Below are 20,133 nucleotides of genomic sequence, written 5' to 3'. Positions count from 1 at the left end.
AAGTTATACAAACAAAACTAGATTCAGCAGGCCTGAATCTAGTCTCTAGTCTATGCTATAGCAGACAACGCGCACCAATATCAGAAAAACAGTTCAAATGAGCAGGCACAGTAAGCCTTTAACCAGAAATTCCCAACTCAGAAGGGTAGAATCTAGCCTCTCCTCCCACAAGAGTGCAGACCACAAACCTTCTTAATGTAAAATAACAGGCCTGGAGCCCAAGTGCTTAAACCAGAACTAATACACTTTTAGAATAAAAGACATTGAGCCTTCAGTCAGCAAGTCCCAACTTAGGAGGATGTAAGCTACCTGTCCTGCCACAACAGTGCAGACCACAAACCTTCTTAATGTAAAACAACTGGTCTAAAGCCCAAGTGCAATAACCAAAAGACTTAGAATAACAGTTACAGTAATACCCAATAGGACTAAGTCATCCTCCACAAGGAAGAGTAAACCTGTCTGGTGGACGTCTGCAATAAATAAACTCTATAACAAAAGTAAAAAATTGCTGTCCAAGACCAAGAAAGAGCAGGTGCCCAATCAAAAGGAATGTCTCCTTAGCCTGAACAAGCAAATAAGAGCACTAGTGAAATCCTCCAAAGCAAAATTTGAGTCCAAATTGGCCACATCTACTAGAGACAATCATAAAGCGTTCTTCACATATGTCCGCAACATTAAAGGAAGCACTCAGATCTGTTCAGAACTGGTGGTCAAGGACACTACATATACAAATGTCGTAGATATAGCAAACTTGCTGGCTGATAGAGTCAACAAAAACTTTACCCTCTGCCCCCCCCCTTCAGTAAATCAGGACATCCCCAGTACCTGCCCCTTTCCCCTTATATCTAGAGAACAGGTAATCACTGCTCTCTCAAAGGCAAAAAATAGAGCCTCCATAGGACCTAATAGCATCACAGGCTGAATCCTATGTGAACTCAAGCAGGAGCTTGCAGCACCTTTAGGCACCCTATTCAACCATAGCCTGAGTACTGATTTTGTCCCAGCTGAGTGGATGATAGCCACTGTCATCTTTTTACACAAAGGTGGAGCATCCACTAATCCAGGAAATTATAGACCCATCAGTCTAACTAGCCTGATCTGCAAGGCCATGGAACAGATTATCATGGACCTCATTAACAAGGACATTGGTAATCTCCAAACACTTTATCCCACACAGTTTGGCTTCATCAAGGGGAGGTCATGTCTGCTAAATTTAGTGACTTCTTTGAGACAGTCACCAAAGCCATGGATGAGGGAAAGATGGTGCACACTGCCTACCTTGACCTGGCCAAAGCCTTTGACACTATTCACCACTCGGGCATAACAGATAAACTCTCTCAACTGGGCATGAATCCATATGTTACCAGATGGGTAACAAACTGGCTCACTGATAGAACCCACGTAGTCAAAATAGGAGAAGCCACCTCAAGCAGTAGACCCGTAACAAGTGGCGTACCCCAGGGATTGGTCTTGGGGCCTCTGTTATTTGGGATATACTTTTCTGAGGTGCAAGACAAAACCAGTGGGCTATGGCTGACCAAGTCTGCAGATGACTGCAAGCTGGGTGCTGTCATCATTTCCCCTAGTGATGTGGACATCCTCCAAGAGGGTCTCACTCAGACAAATGACTGATGCCAAAAGCATGGCCTCAAGCTGAATACCAAAAAAATACATCATCATCCCCTCTGGGGAGAGTGATGTCCCCACATATTATCACATTAGTAACAATGTCCTAAGCACTCCTGACCTGATGTTAGCATGGAGAAAGAAGAATTGGTGCAAAATTTGCCCTATAGGAGAAAACATCAGTTGTATACATAATGCTGGTATCATTCTTGTTGTGTGACCTGGTTTACAGAAGTAAAGGCATAAAGCTGTATATCTTAGTTGACAGTATACATGACATTATAGTAATGGGTGTTAATCCTAGCCCTAATGCTGCCTCTCCCCCCAACCCTAACCCTACACCTTAACTTAAGGAAAAACCTTCCAGTAGCACTGGCACTATTCAGACAAATTTGAGGCTAGTGTTACAGGGCTTTTCACGTGAAGATCAGGAGAAGAAATACTCTTCCTTTCTCTATCTTTTCTTTGTTTAATGTTTAGGGAGTTCAGTTTTCTGTATGTTTGAACTTCTTAATACCATTTTTTAACCACATTAAGAATGTTCAGGAAAACAAAGAAAGATATAGTTTACCAAATCTTCTTTGCTACAGTCTTTCTTTGGTCAGTTTGTCCTCAGCTCTAGCCTGGTAGAGGGTGCTAAACAGGATATTGCCCAGGACACCTGACAGCCTATCTATGGATCTGCCCTTTAAGCTGGCATTTGATAAGTCTGCAGAACTAGTGCTGTTCTATCACACATGCTTCAGGATGGTAGAAATAAACCCACAACAAGGTGATCATTTTAAGCTAAATGTAAGTGTGAGAACTATAGGCCAGAAATCTCGGTCTGCTCTGGAGAGAGAAGAAATTCAGTCATTACCTACACTGAAGTAAATCTCTAAGTGTCTGTCTACACTTTGCATCTTTGAGATCAGGGATCTGTACCTGGCAAAATACTCTTATAAAGCTTATTGGTTTCAGAGCAAAGCACAGTTTTTTAAGCACGCTTTTCTAATTATTGTGGATGTATGCTGAAAGTGGCCTAAGGCTCTCTGCATGGTGTCTACAATTGCTGAAATCATATCATTGCTAAGAAGAAACTACCTTCAACCCAGGTCAAAAGAATTTGTGAATTTCTTGAAAAAATGTAATTAAATATGTTAAATAAATTTAAACTAATTTAATGCTCAAGAAAATAGTTAGTGCTATGAACCTCTGTGTAAAGCCTTACAACAGAAGATTGATAATTTACCCTTCAAAGTATGCTGCATGAAACTACTAGAAAGTGTCCTCCAGTCCAATGTAAAGTTGGGAAAAAGGGGGTTGATGATGCTGATGATAACTCCAGAATTGGCTTAATAAAACCAGGGAATTACAGAATAGGATAACCACAGTTCAACTCCAGGAAAATAGGAGAGTAAAATGCTTTTCTAAAGGTGAACAAGTAGTGTAATCAGAGACTATAAAAATGTTAAACAGCAAGTGATAATACTGCAAGGTGTGGCCCTAGAGATGAAACATGGTATACAGAGAAAGCTTGCAGTCACTTAAGATGTGTAACACAATTGATTCAACTTTTTAGAAGCTGCAAGCATTTCCAAGTCTGAGTATTTGGTGTGATTTTTGTAACAAAATTAGAAGTGTCAGATGTACCTAAACTGTGAAGTATCCCCGATTACTACCACTAGACAGTAGTGACCAACAAGTATTATACCAAAACTGAATTGTCAACCAATGAGACAGGTTTTATTTGTGTGCTAATAGATAAGCAAATTACTAACAAAATGCAAATAGAACAATAAATACTAAAAGAAACAATACTAGCTACAAAATCTGACCAGAATATAAAGTATAAACTTTTCCAGATAAAAATGACCAATCATATTATTACTCCAAGAGGGTGACAGCCCAGGCTAAGAGACCTAATTGTTTCCAGATGAAGATCACAGAAAATATTCATACCCCAAAAGAAAATGTTCAACCAACTCATTTACTATAAAATGGTGAATAGTCAAGTCCATCTGAATTGATGAGCAGCCAGAGAGTTGATGCTGCGGCACTATAAACTGATGATACCTCTAAAGAACCTACCCAAGTCATTACTTTTATCTCAGTTACCTTGAGTACATGAATAGGGGCCCTTCTGGGATTGAAGATACAAGTGGGGAATATATGTATTTTAATTAAAGAAAGCATACAAGCATTATTAAAATGAATATCTAGAAGTTAGTACTATCAATAATGCAGTACTATTTGGCAAACCTACATGATGTTTAAATATTCTTTCATTTCATGGAATGAATCAATTAAACTTGAATCCTACTACAAGGCATACTATTTTAGACCTTATTGCAGTAGATATTTCAGATATGCTTGGTAACATGCACATTTTCATATCATTAGGATCTTTGGCTCACATTTCTGTTGTATTCAGTGTAATTGGAACATCAAATTTTAATATAATACCAAAAATATATAATTATGGTCTCAGAATTATGAGTGCCTTGTTAAATCAATCAATAAACTTGATCAGGACAAGCAAACATATGAGAATAATTATGGTCATGACATTTTAGAAGAAATACTGAAGAAGAGTGTAGAAATGACAGCAACTTATAAATCATTGAATAAGAAGAAAAATCTACTCTGTTGATGGTGTTATCATCTCCATAAGTTATATAAAAAGAAGAAAAGATTGTGGTTAACATAAAACAAACATCCTAACTATATCAATATAAGTAGGTTAACATGAGTAGTAGGGAACTGAAGTAACACATTAAATATGAAAAAATAGGCTATTAAAATGGGTTAGCTGAGGATTTTAGAAAAAGTTTTATAAATATTTAAATTTCATTAATAACAAAGTACCACTATTAAGATCTTTTGAAATACATGACACTATAATACAAGATCACAAAGGCAAATAATTGTTCAGATAAAAATATTAGTATGACTGATACTTTTCTTGAAAAGAGTCATTTAATTATATTTCATGTGATAACTTACGACAACTTGAGATCTGCATTGCACATTATTAATAAAACCATTAGAATGGACCCTGACAGAATTCCTGCAGTACTTCTTGAAAATATATTGAATACACTTGAACCTATACTATATATAGTTTTCAATAAATGTTTGCAAACTGGTACTGTCCCACATTCATGGAAGCAGTCTTCTATAACTCCTATTTAAAATAAGCATAAATCTGCTGTGCAAAATTATTGACCTGCACGTTTGACGTCTATGCTGGGAAAATGTTTTGAAAGAAGCCTAACAACTACTTTTGATGAAGAAATAAATTTTACATTATGTGACATCTTTCAACATGGTTTTAACTGATAACATTATATATTAACTAATTTGATAGATTCTCTGTTGTATTCAGTCTAATTGGAACATCAAATTTTAATATAATACCAAAAATATATAATTATGGTCTCAGAATTATGAGTGCCTTGTTAAATCAATCAATAAACTTGATCAGGACAAGCAAACATGAGAATAATTATGGTCATGACATTTTAGAAGAAATACTGAATAAGAGTGTAGAAATGACAGCATCTTATAAATCATTGAATAAGAAGAAAAATCTACTCTGTTGATGGTGTTATCATCTCCATAAGTTATATAAAAAGAAGAAATGATTGTGGTTAACATAAAACAAACATCCTAACTAGATCAATAAAAGTAGGTTAACATGAGTAGTAGGGAACTGAAGTAACACATTAAATATGAAAAAATAGGCTATTAAAATGGGTTAGCTGAGGATTTTAGAAAACGTTTTATAAATATTTAAATTTCATTAATAACAAAGTACCACTATTAAGATCTTTTGAAATATATGACACTATAATACAAGATCACAAAGGCAAATAATTGTTCAGATAAAAATATTAGTATGACTGATACTTTTCTTGAAAAGAGTCATTTAATTATATGTCATGTGATAACTTACGACAACTTGAGATCTGCATTGCACATTATTAATAAAACCATTAGAATGGACCCTGACAGAATTCTTGCAGTACTTCTTGAAAATATATTGAATACACTTGAACCTATACTGTATGTAATTTTCAATAAATGTTTGCAAACTGGTACTGTCCCACATTCATGGAAGCAGTGTTCTATAACTCCTATTTAAAATAAGCATAAATCTGCTGTGCAAAATTATTGACCTATACGTTTGACGTCTATGCTGGGAAAATGTTTTGAAAGAAGCCTAACAATTACTTTTGATGAAGAAATAAATTTTACATTACATGACATCTTTCAACATGGTTTTAACTGATAACATTCTATATTAACTAATTTGATAGATTCCTATGATGAAATTACAGAAGCCTTAGATTTAGGTTTAAGTGTTAGTATAATCGATCTGGACTTGATTAATACTTTTGATTTACTTTCTCATCTTATAATCTTTCAATTATTTAAGGATTTACATGTGAATTCCTATGTAAACAGATAGCTAATTAACTTGCTAACTAGCAGAACTTAGATAGCTATGATCCAGTGCACTAAATCTGATCCAATTCCAATTATATCTGTGGTCCCACAGGGTTTGGTTTGGGGCCTTGTTTTTTGTTATTTGGCACTATACCCACAAACACATATTGCTAGTTATATAAATATGCAGATGACTGCAAGCCCAGTTTCTCTGTAAATAGTGAAAATGATTTTGCAGTATTTAATTCATATACAGGGTCTATATCAGAACAATAAAAGTGCATATGTGTGACTACATAAAAGTCGACACATAATATGCAAAACCTGTAAATAGTGAACGGCCACATAATCAATTTTTTTCCTAGTGAAAAAATTCACGTGGCTGTTCGGAAAAAAATAAAAATTAAAAAACATTATCATGTGGGAGGCTTTGCCCCCCCACACACACACCCCAATGTGGGGGGCTGTGCCCCCCACATACCCCCTAACTAAATATACCAACTCCGAGATCACACTATAGCGAAGGAAAGGGCAACTCCATGTAGTTGGCCAACTACCTCCTTGCCCTGTGGCATATTCATCGAATCGCTTAAATGCGGTTCAATGAATATGTGTCGCTCTTTACATATTCACTCAAAAGCAGTTTTGTGCTTCTAATATTGACCCCATATACATCCAGAATAGTGAGTGGGTTTACAGGTTAGTGAAAATTAAATTAAGGTTATATTTTTTGGAAAGCCACAAATAAAAAAAACAATAGTTCTCAATTCTTCAGTAAAACTAGAAGTTAATAATTATAAAGATTTGGAGATTATAATTTTCAATAAATTTTTATTTGAAGAATTGAAACAATCCAGCATAATGCAATATGGAAACTAGGTCTTATATGTAAAATATATCACTACTAGGAATGTAAAACATTTACTAATACTTGAGTTATAGAGGGTACAACTGGACTCTCAACCCTAATTTGCTCCTAAAGCAAGATAATGATGAAGGTGTTAACTTGTTACTAGAGAAATTATTGGAAAAGATACCTTCATCCCAAAACCCTTTTGACATTGAGTGGGTGGCTACTAAAGCCCAGATATGAGGTTTCCTCACTAATAAAGCAACTCACTACAAGAAACTCTATAATGATAAAGAAATTTCAATAAAAAAAAACATCCACAATCTGGAATCAGAATTGCAAAGATGCTTTAAAAAGAAACAGAGAATCAACTAATAAACCTTCAGAAAGAACTATACTTACTTAATGGTAACCATCTGTCATTCCATGAAACTAAATACTTAGCTAATTATGCAGAAAGGGCACAGATCCCATCCAGGTTTCTGGCTTGGCTAATTAACCAAAAAAAAATATACACCTGTTTTTTCAGAGATAAATTACATAAACGAGATGTATAGTTCTAATGCAGAAGTCCTTAACCTGTTTGAAAATTTATACTCACAAATTTATGGAGAACAAAAATTCCTTAAGTCAGAACACGTTAAAACCCGTTTTCTACAAAACTTGAACTTTCCAAATCTTGAACTTAATCAACAAAAAATTCTATCAGCCCCCATATCTCAACAAGAGATAATCTTGGTAATAAATAATTTAAACCCAATAAGGTGCCAGGTCCAGATGGCTTCACAGTACAAGTTTATAAAACCTTCTGCCCAAAAGTTTCCAGAATACTATTATCTCTTTTCAACTACATAATTAATAATACCATTACAGATGTCCACTTTAACTCTTTGAAAACTATCTTTATACTTAAAGAAAATACTAATTCCAAGGATCCTAAGAGCTATAGACCCATTTCTTTAATTAACTTAAATGTCAAAATATGACAATAAAGGCTAATAGACTAAAATCTATAATAACATAGATTATATCTGGAGAACAATCAGGGTTTATTCCCTTTAGACAAACCTGTGACAATACTCTTACTTTGGAAATGTTAATGAGATTTTCCCACCAGAAGAAATACCCAATTTTTGTGTTAGTTGTGGATGCATATAAAGCTTTTGAAAAACTCAACTTAAACTTCTTGCTATTGGTCTTACCACATTTTGCAACCCCCCCAAGTTTTATCCAATTTATTAAAATAATATATGATAAGGCATACACCAAACTTTACATAAATAAAAGTATCTCTAACAGAATTGTCATTAAGAATGGAACTAGACAAGGTTGTCCACTATCCCCGTATCTTTTTAATCTATACATGGAACCCTTATTTTTACTTATAAAGAAATCTACCTATCATAGCCCCCCAATAATCTTTAATACCAGAATTACCTTAACAACATTTGTAGATGGAAAACAAAATGGCAGTCAAACTAGTAAAAAAGAAAGTCTGGTTCGGCAAGCTACCAAAGAAGTCCACAGAATTAATAGAGCAAAACTGTTGAAATCCACTAATATGCTGAGACGTGACTGTGAAAAAGTTCACAAGTTTAACAGCAGAAAGCTGTAGTTAATACACAAATTTATTAAAACTGTTTGAAGTGCTTTTCATTTGCCTAACCGGCAAACTTCATCAGAAACATATTCAAAAGGGGAATGTCTCCAATTTATAAGAACAGCTAGTTAACATTAACCAATTATCACACATTAACTTAAAAATTTTTAAAGGCACCCTGATATATAAAAAACAGCGACACCATACACATAAAAAACAAAATTTACTCATCTGTAAACTGACTTTAACACAATACTATAACTAACTGATGACAACATAATAGAGCGGATAACTGTCACTAGGTAACCAGCTTAAGAAGAAGTCAGAAATGTACCTCCTTAAACTTTTTAATTTTAAAACACTACTGATTGAACAAGTATCATTTAGACCTGGTGGAATTTAGGCATTCAGCCTTACTTGCCAAGATAGTTCTAGTTCTTCTAACTTTAGGGGTCTAGGACCACCCCTGCTGTCATACTTAACTTGGTCTATAATAATGAACTTAAAGGCATGATCTTGATATGCTTAGCTAAAGCATTCTCTAGTCTGTGTTTATTGATCGCAAACTGGTGTTCATATATCCTGTCATGGAGGCTCCGCTCTGTTTTTCCTATATAGAAAACAGGACAAAGTTCACACCTAGCTAAGTAAACCACAAAACTGGAATTACAGTTAAATTTATCCTTAAGCTTAGAAACTAAAATGTAAACGCTGGTACTGGCAACTGAAAAACAGCACAGCTCGAGCAGGAGATGTCTTTAATGAAATATAATCCACACTGTTAGAAACAGTTCATCTGGTTTCCACACAGTAAAAACGAATCATCAGGTTACAAACAAATAAATGGTTAAGCGCTTTCATCTGTAATCAACAGACTTCTTCAGAACCATATAACATATAAAATCTATAAAATCACTTGTTTAAATACATGTTTTGGCACCAAAAAGTTATAAGGTGAATAGATTTAAAGAGACATATCAATATATAGAATGAATAGAATAAAATACATAAAAATCAATGCGTTTGCATTTACACATACACATAATCATAATCAATTGATCTGTATTTTATTCTATTCATTCTGTATATTGATATGTCTCTTTAAATCTATTCACCTTATAAAATTTTTGGCACCAAAACATGTATTTAAATAAGTGATTTTATATGTTATATGGTTCTGAAAAAGTCTGTTGATTACAGATGAAAGCGCTTAACCATTTATTTGTTTGTAACCTGATGATTCGTTTTTACTGTGTGGAAACCAGATGAACTGTTTCTAACAGTGTGGATTATATTTCATTAAAGACATCTCCTGTTCGAGCTGTGCCGTTTTTCAATTGCCAGTACCAGCATTTACATTTTACATTTACATTTACATTATCCTTCAGCTTGTATTATATACCATTAGTGTTAAAATTATTGGTAACCTCTACGTATTTACAATAGTTACAACTTTCACACTTGTTCATACCACTACAGTGGACTATTGGAATACTTTGTTGTTCCAAGAGAGCCTTTAAATTCTTCCCTCTTCTAAAAGTCACCCTGGGAAAATCACCCATTTTAGTGTATATATTTGGATTTCTTTTAAATAGTTTCCAGTTTTTCTGTAGTATTCCAATACATGAGTAACTATGCATAGTGTACGTGGTGATGAAACTTAACGAAGCATCCTTACGTTCAGTAATCTGAGTAGTGGAACTTTCCACCAGGTTCTCAACAGCATAGCCGTGGTTACCTAAAGAAGAAGTTGATAAACCCCTAACACTCAACAATGACATATACACTTTATTTGCTCTCTTAGCCTTAACTTCTTTTATAAAGTCATCCAAAAGTGGTTCAAGGTAGCCATGATGCATGAACATACTTTTCAGAAGGGAACATTCTTCAAGGAAGTCTTGATCCAGACTTATCATTCTTGAAGCTCTTACTAACTGGCCTTTTATAACTGACCTCTTTTGATAAAAAGGATGGCTACTAGAAAAATGGAGGAACGTGTTAGAATACGTACTTTTCCTATAGATGTTTGCTGTATAGCTAGCTAAATCATAATTTTTTACCAGCCAAATATCTAAGTATGCTATACTATCCATGTTGAAAGTAGATGTAAATTGTAAGAAGTGAGTAGTACTATTAAAGAAGTCCAATACATTCCTACTAACACGTTCATCTCCATTAATTAAAATAAAGATATTGTCAAGGTAACATGTGTAAAAGACAAGGGAATCATGAATCTTTTATGTTGCTCTATTGTTGTCATCAGTTAGATATAGTAGAGTGTTAAAGTCAGTTTACAGATGAGTAAATTGTTGTTTTTTATGTGTATGGTGTCGCTGTTTTTTATATATTAGGGTGGCTTTAAACATTTCTAAGTTAATGTGTAATAACTGGTTAATGTTAACTAGCTGTTCTAATAAATTGGAGACATTCCCCTTTTGAATATGTTTCTGATGAAGTTTGCCGGTTAGGCAAACGAAAAGCGCTTCAAACAGTTTTAATAAATTTGTGGATTAACTACAGCTTTCTGCTGTTAAACTTGTGGACTTTTTCACAGTCACATCTCAGCATACTAGTGGATTTCAACAGTTTTGATCTATTAATTCTGTGGACTTCCTTGTTAGCTTGCTGAACCAGAGTTTCTTTTTTAACATTTGTAGATGCTTTGAATTTATACTTTACTTTAACTAGTTTTGATATACCGAAACTATTGAAGGCTATCAAAACTTTCTAGAACCTATCCAATTATAAACTGAATCTTGACAAATCTGTAATATTCCCTCTACACTCAACCAATTTACTATCATTATACCACTGCCCAACAGTAATTAAAATAAAACAATTCATAAGGTATCTGGGATTTCATTTTATCAAAATGCAGCAGAGTTATATCAAAATAACATTGTAAAAATATGGCAAAATATAACACAAGATTGTAGTAGATGGGATAATCTAAATTATCTTTTTTGTCGAAAGTCACAATCTTAAAACTGAACATATTACCAAGGTTACTATTTGTTTTTATGGTTTCTCAAGTAATAATATATAACAAATTCTTTAAAAGGTTACACTCGAACTTGGCTAAATTTATTTGGTCCCCTAAAACTGTTAGGATTTCTTATTATAAACTAATGTGGCCAAAAATAAATGGAGGACATAAACTACCAGATTTCAGATTATATTTTGACAGCATTAACAGTAGCAGATTAATAAAAATTGCTGAACATGATTTGAATAGAAATTCCTGGTCGCATTTCCGATTGGAATTATACCATAAATATGTTAAATCACTCAGTTTTAATCCTAAAGCTCTCCCCTTTCTTGATAAAAGAAACTTGAAAACTTATAAAGTGCTTACCCCAATAAAATATTTGTAATCAGTTTGCAAAAACTATTTTGTATCGCTAAACCTATCTACTGCCTTTGCAACTTTGTAACCTATACACCTTACTCCAAATCTAAAACTTAATAACGCAATGTTAAACTTAACCAACTTTCCACTGTTAAAAGAAAAATGAGTTCCTGACTTTTTTCCCTTTCATAAGTCTACCATCATGGTGATAAGATCCAATTTAAATTTACGTAAGAGCTATATTATTATTGTAAGACAGATCAAATAATTGTGCTCTGGTTTCTTATCTAATAATAACCTAGTAGATAAAGATATAGAGACTTGTAAAACTCTTTAGAAGTTAATGTTACTAAGGAAAAAATTATCTCAAGTCCATACAACCTGATTATAGTAATTAAATACCAGAATTATACCCTATTTTCAAACTATTGGGTTTAGACAAACCCTTCTATCTCTATTTATCAAATAAAACAATGTATAAAATTAACCTCTAAATTAATTCCCCTGAAATAACTTTTATATACACAACTCATGATTCTAAATAATTCATGCCTTACTCCTACAGTTTTATATAAATTTAACCCCTTGATCTCAGTCTTCTGTCCTTACTGTGATTCTCAAAGAGCTGATCTCCTCCATATATTCTGGAGCTACAAGTGTGTTTATAAACTTTGGTATTCTCTAAAGGTTCAACTACAAAAGATGGGGTATGAAAATCAACTCTTTCATGGGAATTTAGCATGCTTCACATTCCTCCCCCTGGTCTTCTGACTTCAGTACAAACCTACACTTTGATTATTCTCTTTATACTAGTTAAACTATATAACACAATAAATTGGGTAGACAGATAATCTGTTACATCTGGGGGGTTTAGACAAATGACAATCAAGCATCTGACAGTTCATAAACGTGGTGTTTAACTGTAAAGTATACTCTCAATTCAGTGAATATTGGAATTCATTATTCAAACATATATTTCAATAATCATCTAACCTTTAGTATTCCTAACTTATTTCTTCCCAATTACCCCTCAATCTCCCTACCTTCTAATTAACTTTCAAATAACTGCTTATTTCTAAGGTTCATTAATAAGTCTTTTCCTAGATTTACTGATCCCTCTCTTGTCTCCTACCTATAGTCCTCCCTTCATATTATTATTACTAAAACTTACAGATATTCTTTGCTTTTTCTTTTTTTAAGGTAAATGACATGCCTGTAAATATATGTAATATAGTTATTTGGGGTTTATTTTGTTATTAATAACCTTGAAGGTTACTGTTATTGTTGACTTTTATTGAAAAAGTTTGTCTTATTGTATAAAATAAATTCATGCTCTCTTGGATGTTCATTCATTTGACATCCTATGCCTCACTGAAACATGGCTAAAACCAGCGATACAAGACAATGAAGTCATACCACCCGGATACAATATCCTAAGACTAGACCGTAAAGCTAAGAAGTGTGGGGGGTAACTATCCTAATGGACTCCAAGTGACCTCTGTAGACTTCAAACCACCTCTAGATAGTAATGCTGAGTTCAATATTTCCAAGGTTCAGCTCAATAAATGTAAAGCCATCTATATCATCTGTGTCTATCTTCCCCCAGGTAATAATACTAATACCCATGAAGACATCCTTAGCTGGCTGTCCACTAACTATTCCCAAGAAACCATAGTCCTCGGCAACTTTAATATCAATTGGAAGAACTGTACCACTGAACAATCTACTACCTATATTAACCTATATGGTTTTACTCAAACCATTACCTCCCCACAAGGACCAACAAACCCAATAACAAAGATAGTACCTTAGATTGGATTCTCATTAACAGTCATCACCAGTTATACAAGTTAGGGACCCTCCCTGATGATGTAAGTGGCCACTCTCTCACCTTTACAATCAGGCATAAGACTGACATTCCTAACCTAGCCACCTATAAGACAGTAAGGAGCAACAAAAATTTCAACCCTGACATCTTCCTAAGTGAACTGAGGGCATGTGATTGGTCAGCCCTAAAATATCTTCCACTGAAGGAAGCAGTAAAATACTTTAACACTAAATTCTTAGTCATTTTAGACTGCCATGCACCAGCACGTACTATTAGAACTAAGATTAAACCTGTCCCATGGATCTCAAAAGTAACCAAACAAAAACTCCTACTTAAAAATAAAATCTGGGCCAAATGGCGTACTACAAAAAGCCCTGCAGATCATATAAAATTTAGACAGTTAAGAAATGATACAAAAAAGCCATTCTGTTAGATAAACAAAACTTTTACTATCAACTCCAACAAACCCATCAAAACAAACCTCAAATGTTTTGGGCAGGCATCAATAAACTTTTACACCCTGGTCATTCTGTCACACCAGCCCCATTAGGCACTAACCATGATAATCCCAAACAAATTGCCAATACCTTTAACACTTTCTTTACAGAGACCATCCAGTCTCTTGCCAACCAACTACCTCCTGACAGCTCAAGCCTGACTACTGCTATATCCAGCTCACTCTCCTCATTTCACTTTCAACCTTTTCCTACATCCCTTGCCTGTACCTTTATTCAGAAACTTAAACCAACCACCCCCTCAGCTGATCTATTACCAGCAGAATATTTGCAAAAATCTGCAAAAGTCATAGCCTATCCTATATCTAGCCTGATTAATAGAACTATAACTGAAGGAACTATCCCATCTATCTGGAAAATTGCACATATTATCCCCCTACATAAAGGTGGTAACTCAAATGAGTTATCAAAATACAAACCCATAGCTATACTATCACCCCTGGCAAAACTTATGGAAAATGTGTACATAAGCAACTGCTAAACTACATTACCCAAAACAACCTACTAGCTAACTGTCAACATGGTTTTAGGCCATTTCACAGCACCACCTCTGCCTTCTTATCCTTCACTGATTGCATTAATAAAAATCATAATATTAACATTCTTTCCTCAGCCCTGTTTATTATCTCTCTAAAGCCTTCAATATGGTTAACCATTAGCTACTCATAAACATACTTAAAACCCTTTCACTAGACACACTGGCTATACAATGGTTCCAATTCTACTTAAACAATAGACAGCAGGATGTACTATGGGATAATAACCTATCCACCCACCTTCCCATTGCCCTTGGTGTCCCTCAAGGCTCTATATTAGGTCCTCTCCTATTTTCTATTTTTATTAATGATCTACATTCAGTAATTCCACAAGCTACCTGTATCCAATATGCAGATGATTCCATGTTAATATGCTCAGCCACTTCTCCATCCGATCTTCAGACTCTAACCCAAAAGGTGCAGTTGAAAAATGGCTTCTACACCGCTGCCTCATCTTGAACTCCAAAGAAACAAAATTCTTACTATTCACTCCAACTTATAGGGCCTCCCCACTTAACTTTACTGTTATATCTAACAACAGTACTATCATATCTCCTGATCCCACCACCAAACTACTAGGGGTATTAATTGATAACAAACTTAACGTTGACGTTCATATTAATAGTACAATAAAAGCAGTCAACAAAAAACTCGGCTCCCTTTATAGGATCAAACCCTTCCTGACTCCATTAGCTAGGACTGCTATTGCCCACAGCCATTTAATCTCTACTCTCCTCTATGCCTCCCCTATATTTACTAACTTGTGTAAAAATAACCTTAACAAGCTAGCAATCTCCTATAACAATATTGCCAAATTTGCCACTCGCTCTGCTTTCAGAACCCATCACTGTCATAATCTAAAATAACTAGGATGGCTGAAGTTACCAAACCAACTACGTTATAACCAAATAACAGTTGCACACAAGATCCTGTATCAACCTACTAATACCCCAATACTTACTAACCTTATTACCCCCTACAATAATCTTAAGACCCTACGCTCGTCAAACAAACTACTTGTACAAATATGCAAAACCAACAATATGGCTGGTGACTCCTTGTTCTCTAACACTGTTGGCAAAACCTGGAACTCACTCCCTAGTGACCTGACCTTGCTTTCCTCAATAACACTTTTTAAAAACAAATTCAAAATGTACCTCAAAACACATTGGTTATGCCCTTGTGCTAACCCTGACTAACTTCCTCACTTATCGCTGGGTACATGGTACTCTTTCTGTACCAAGTAGGTGCTCCTCTGTTAACCTTCAAAGAGAGTGTGGTTTCATATATTAACCTCATGTCATTACAAACATCTTCCTGTATTATTTCCCAAATCATTTCATGTATAAAGATTCTTCAACCAGCAATGTAAAGAAATGTAAATATTTGCTAAATATTTGTGATGTACCTGTATTTTAGAACCAGTCATGTAAAATAACTAATATTTGTGTTCATTGGAGCTTTTCTCCCTGGGTCTCTGCTGAAAATGGACATATATTCAGTTGGACCAGCCTGGTCAACAAATGTAAAATGAAAATAAAATAAATAAAAAGATATATAAGGTTCATGTTGGACCATTTCCAGAATATAGTAATGTATTTTGTACATTTAATGCTGGACAACTTAAAAGTTTAAAGCACGTTCAAAAGAGATTTATCAAAAGCTACTATGAATAGGTGTCATTATTTGTACTTATATTCTGTACAATACAGATATATTTGAGAAAGGTTACTATTTACTTATATAGTTTGTTATGATGAAATATTACAGACATTATTTAGTATCAATGTTTTTGCTTCTACAAAAACACATAAACCTAATACTTTAAGATTTTATATCCCACTACTAGAACAAAACTCAGAAATTCTTATCCAACTCATAAAGTAATACTTTAATGGAATAAGATTTTTGGCTATATGAAAATGTATAAGAATACTGTATGTTAGACACTTGGGTGGGAGATAAAGGCCCCAATTTCAATAGACATGCTGTCAGTGTAAGTGACCGCTTACACTGAGAGCAAGTCTTTCAGAATCTGGTCCCCATAGTAAGCCTGTTTATAGATAAGGCCTTACTCCAAAGTAAGTCATTTACACGGATAGCAGATCTTTCAGAATCAAAGCATAGTTAGCACTGACAGCAACACTTCTGGAATATGGCCCAAACTCTTTGACCCAACTATCCAGGTTACAATGTTCCTAGATTGCCACATAGGCTGAACACTTATTTAAACTTATGAGCTTATGTTGTTTAAGAAACCAAAGGGAGGTGCATACGGGAATTGCTAGTTTGTTTTCTAGGACATTTATACAATTATAACAATAATGCCAATTTCATGTAGATAACTAGAGCTCCTGAAGAAGCAGTATGAAACATATGATAGTAATGTCCTAAAGCCAATACTCTTGTTGTTCTGTTCTCCTAGGTTTAACTATAACAGGGGAGGGGTGCTATGCATCAGTATATGTGAACACACAGGACTGGTCTATAAATATGTAATTAGTAGAGCAGTATCAAAATGCAGCTCTGGATTCTATACAGTCATTAATCTTCACCAATGTCCATTTATGGTGAGTGAGGAACAGGAACCATGGATAAAGCAGATCTTGTGTGGAAACCATCTTAACTGCAAGTACTTTCACCTGTAGAGTATTCCAAATGATTTCTCTGTTGGGCCCATTCATAGTATATGGCTCTTGACATATTGACTTCTATATATTTTAAAATGTCTGTATCCATATCCACTTTGTCTAAATCGCCTTCACTTTCTGCTTGCATCATTTTGCAGAGGTGATGTGGTCATTCCTGTTATCTTACTTCCTGTGTTTGACAATCACCTTATTTTGTTCCTTTTTTACTTAAATTTCCTGTTGTCTTTTTATTTAAACCAACACCCGTCAACCTTTTGCAGTAGTCACCTTCACTTCATTATCAATACATTCAGCCATTGCTGTTCTCAGTGACACTATTCTATTTAATGTTTGATTGACAAGATTTTATTTTGAAAGCAGCCAGTTTTGTGAATAGCAATAACATATGGTGCATACATATTTACCGTTCAGAAGGTCTTTATGTCCTTCTTGAGTGCTATAGTTTTATACATTCTGTCTTCATTTCATTTCTCTTATGAAACTCCAGGCATTCATATACCATCAAGAGCATGAGGTTCAAATGCCTTTAATAAAGTGCATACATTTTCTTTTATTTTTCATGGCTACTACCAGACTGTGCCATAACCGTTAAATTTTGGCACCCATAATTTTTAATTATAAAGGAACTCTTTGATCACCTGGAATGTTTTGGCTATGAAGTTGTCCAGTCTTCCTGGTAGCATCAAATCAATTATTATATCCCTTTTACTCAGTCGTTGTAAAATTGTTTGCATTCTGATAGCGTGCTGCTTAGGCATCCATCTACACACAAGTTGGTGTGTCTAAGCATTTGCTCATACAATGCATAAAATAGTTGTGGGCCTGTACAAAGTCTTTTAGAGGATATTTTTAATTCCAAACACTGTTTGCTACTTGCTTACTTACACAGTTGACCAGTTATTTTTGTGTTTGAAGTAATTGTGTGTTCTACACCAACACACAAACACTTCTATAGTGCATTTGATATTGTGATCGTGTTTTTGTGTCTGTTCATATAAACACAAATAACAAGAAACTTTTTCACACATATCTATACAGTAATGACATCTTTTGTCTGTGTGCATTTTGTAATATTTGAAAACTGTTTAGCTATGGTTGCACATAATTAATAAATGGAATTCACAGATATTATCTCCTGATATATAACTAGGGCGATATGGTCATAGTCCACCCTGGATGCCCCACCCTGAGAGCTCCAATCATGGTACCTGGATGCTGTATTAGCATTATTCACCAAAGTGAGACACACTAATGTATTTCACTAACAGATGTATCTCTGTGGTACCTACTGGTGGATTAGCATAATGCACCAAGTGCTGTAGTTGAATATGACTAGAAACATGTGTGTCCTGGCAACAGTATAACCCCAGTATAACCCCAGTTCACACAGTGCACAGAAAATCCCTTTGTTTTCATTTTTTCCTAGTGTTATGTCAAGTGTATATGTTGGGGGCAGCGGCTATGCATTAATAAAAGGGGCTTACGATTGTGTATGGGGCAAATACTGTAGGGAATGCAGACAGGTACAAAATACAATGCAGAGACCACTCTGTGTGTGATTATGCAGTAGGCACATACTGTGGGTAATATACTGTAAGGAATGCCGACAGGTACAAAATACACTGCAGCAGACCACTGTGTGTGATTATGCAGTAGGCACATACTGTGGCTAATATACTGTAAGGAATGCAGACAGGTACAAAATACACTGCAGCAGACCAATGTGTGTGATTATGCAGTAGGCATATACTGTGGGTCATATACTGTAAGGAATGCAGACAGGTACAAAATACACTGCAGCAGACCACTGTGTGTGATTATGCAGTAGGCACATACTGTGGGTCATATACTGTAAGGAATGCAGACAGGTACAAAATACACTGCAGCAGACCACTGTGTGTGATTATCCAGTAGGCACATACTGTGGCTAATATACTGTAAGGAATGCAGACAGGTACAAAATACACTGCAGCAGACCAATGTGTGTGATTATGCAGTAGGCACATACTGTGGGTCATATAGTATAAGGAATGCAGACAGTTACAAAATAGACTGCAGCAGACCACTGTGTGTGATTATCCAGTAGGCACATACTGTGGATTATACACCAATGGCTGAAGAGTCTCAGTAACAGCAGTTTAGAGTATAGATCACGCTATGCTTTTGTATAGCCCTATTGACACTTGTTATACATACGTAATTGTCATGGACATCTTGGATTTTGGCATACGTTTCTAATATATCCTTCTTAATATCAGTACTCCTTTGAAATAAAAGTTGTGGTTTACATTAAAAGTAAAAATGGTGATCCATAATGTTACATTCCAAATGGTGATCCGTAATGTTACATCCCCCTACCACCTCAGATAAAGCATGAAATTCATCTTTTGTGTATCAGTGTTGCACATGTCATACAGCTTCTATATAATGTGACCATGATCCAGGAATTCATTTCTGATAATCACACACTGTAGGTCCATAGGTTCATAGGTGTGTACTAGGCTAATGGCCCTGGAACCTTTACAAGCCTAGCCCATAGAAGTGCCCTGGCATTGTGCCACCCTACAGTAGATCCCAGTGCCTCTATCACATAGAGCCACTGGAGTGATCCCCGGGGTGAACTTTCTATTACCCATCCACTCCTCAAAATTTCTCTTGAAGAGGGACAGCAAGGTGCTCTGCTTGGCATGCATGGGAAGTCTATTCTAGAGCATGGGCAGTCCCTGGGTGAGGAACCTGTCCCTCCA

This window comes from Protopterus annectens, chromosome 12.part0 (genome assembly GCF_019279795.1).
Source record: "Protopterus annectens isolate FY-2018-M chromosome 12.part0, PAN1.0, whole genome shotgun sequence".
Lineage (NCBI taxonomy): Eukaryota > Metazoa > Chordata > Ceratodontiformes > Protopteridae > Protopterus > Protopterus annectens.
The sequence above is the reverse complement of the archived record's forward strand: the minus strand, read 5'-3'. Positions refer to the sequence as shown.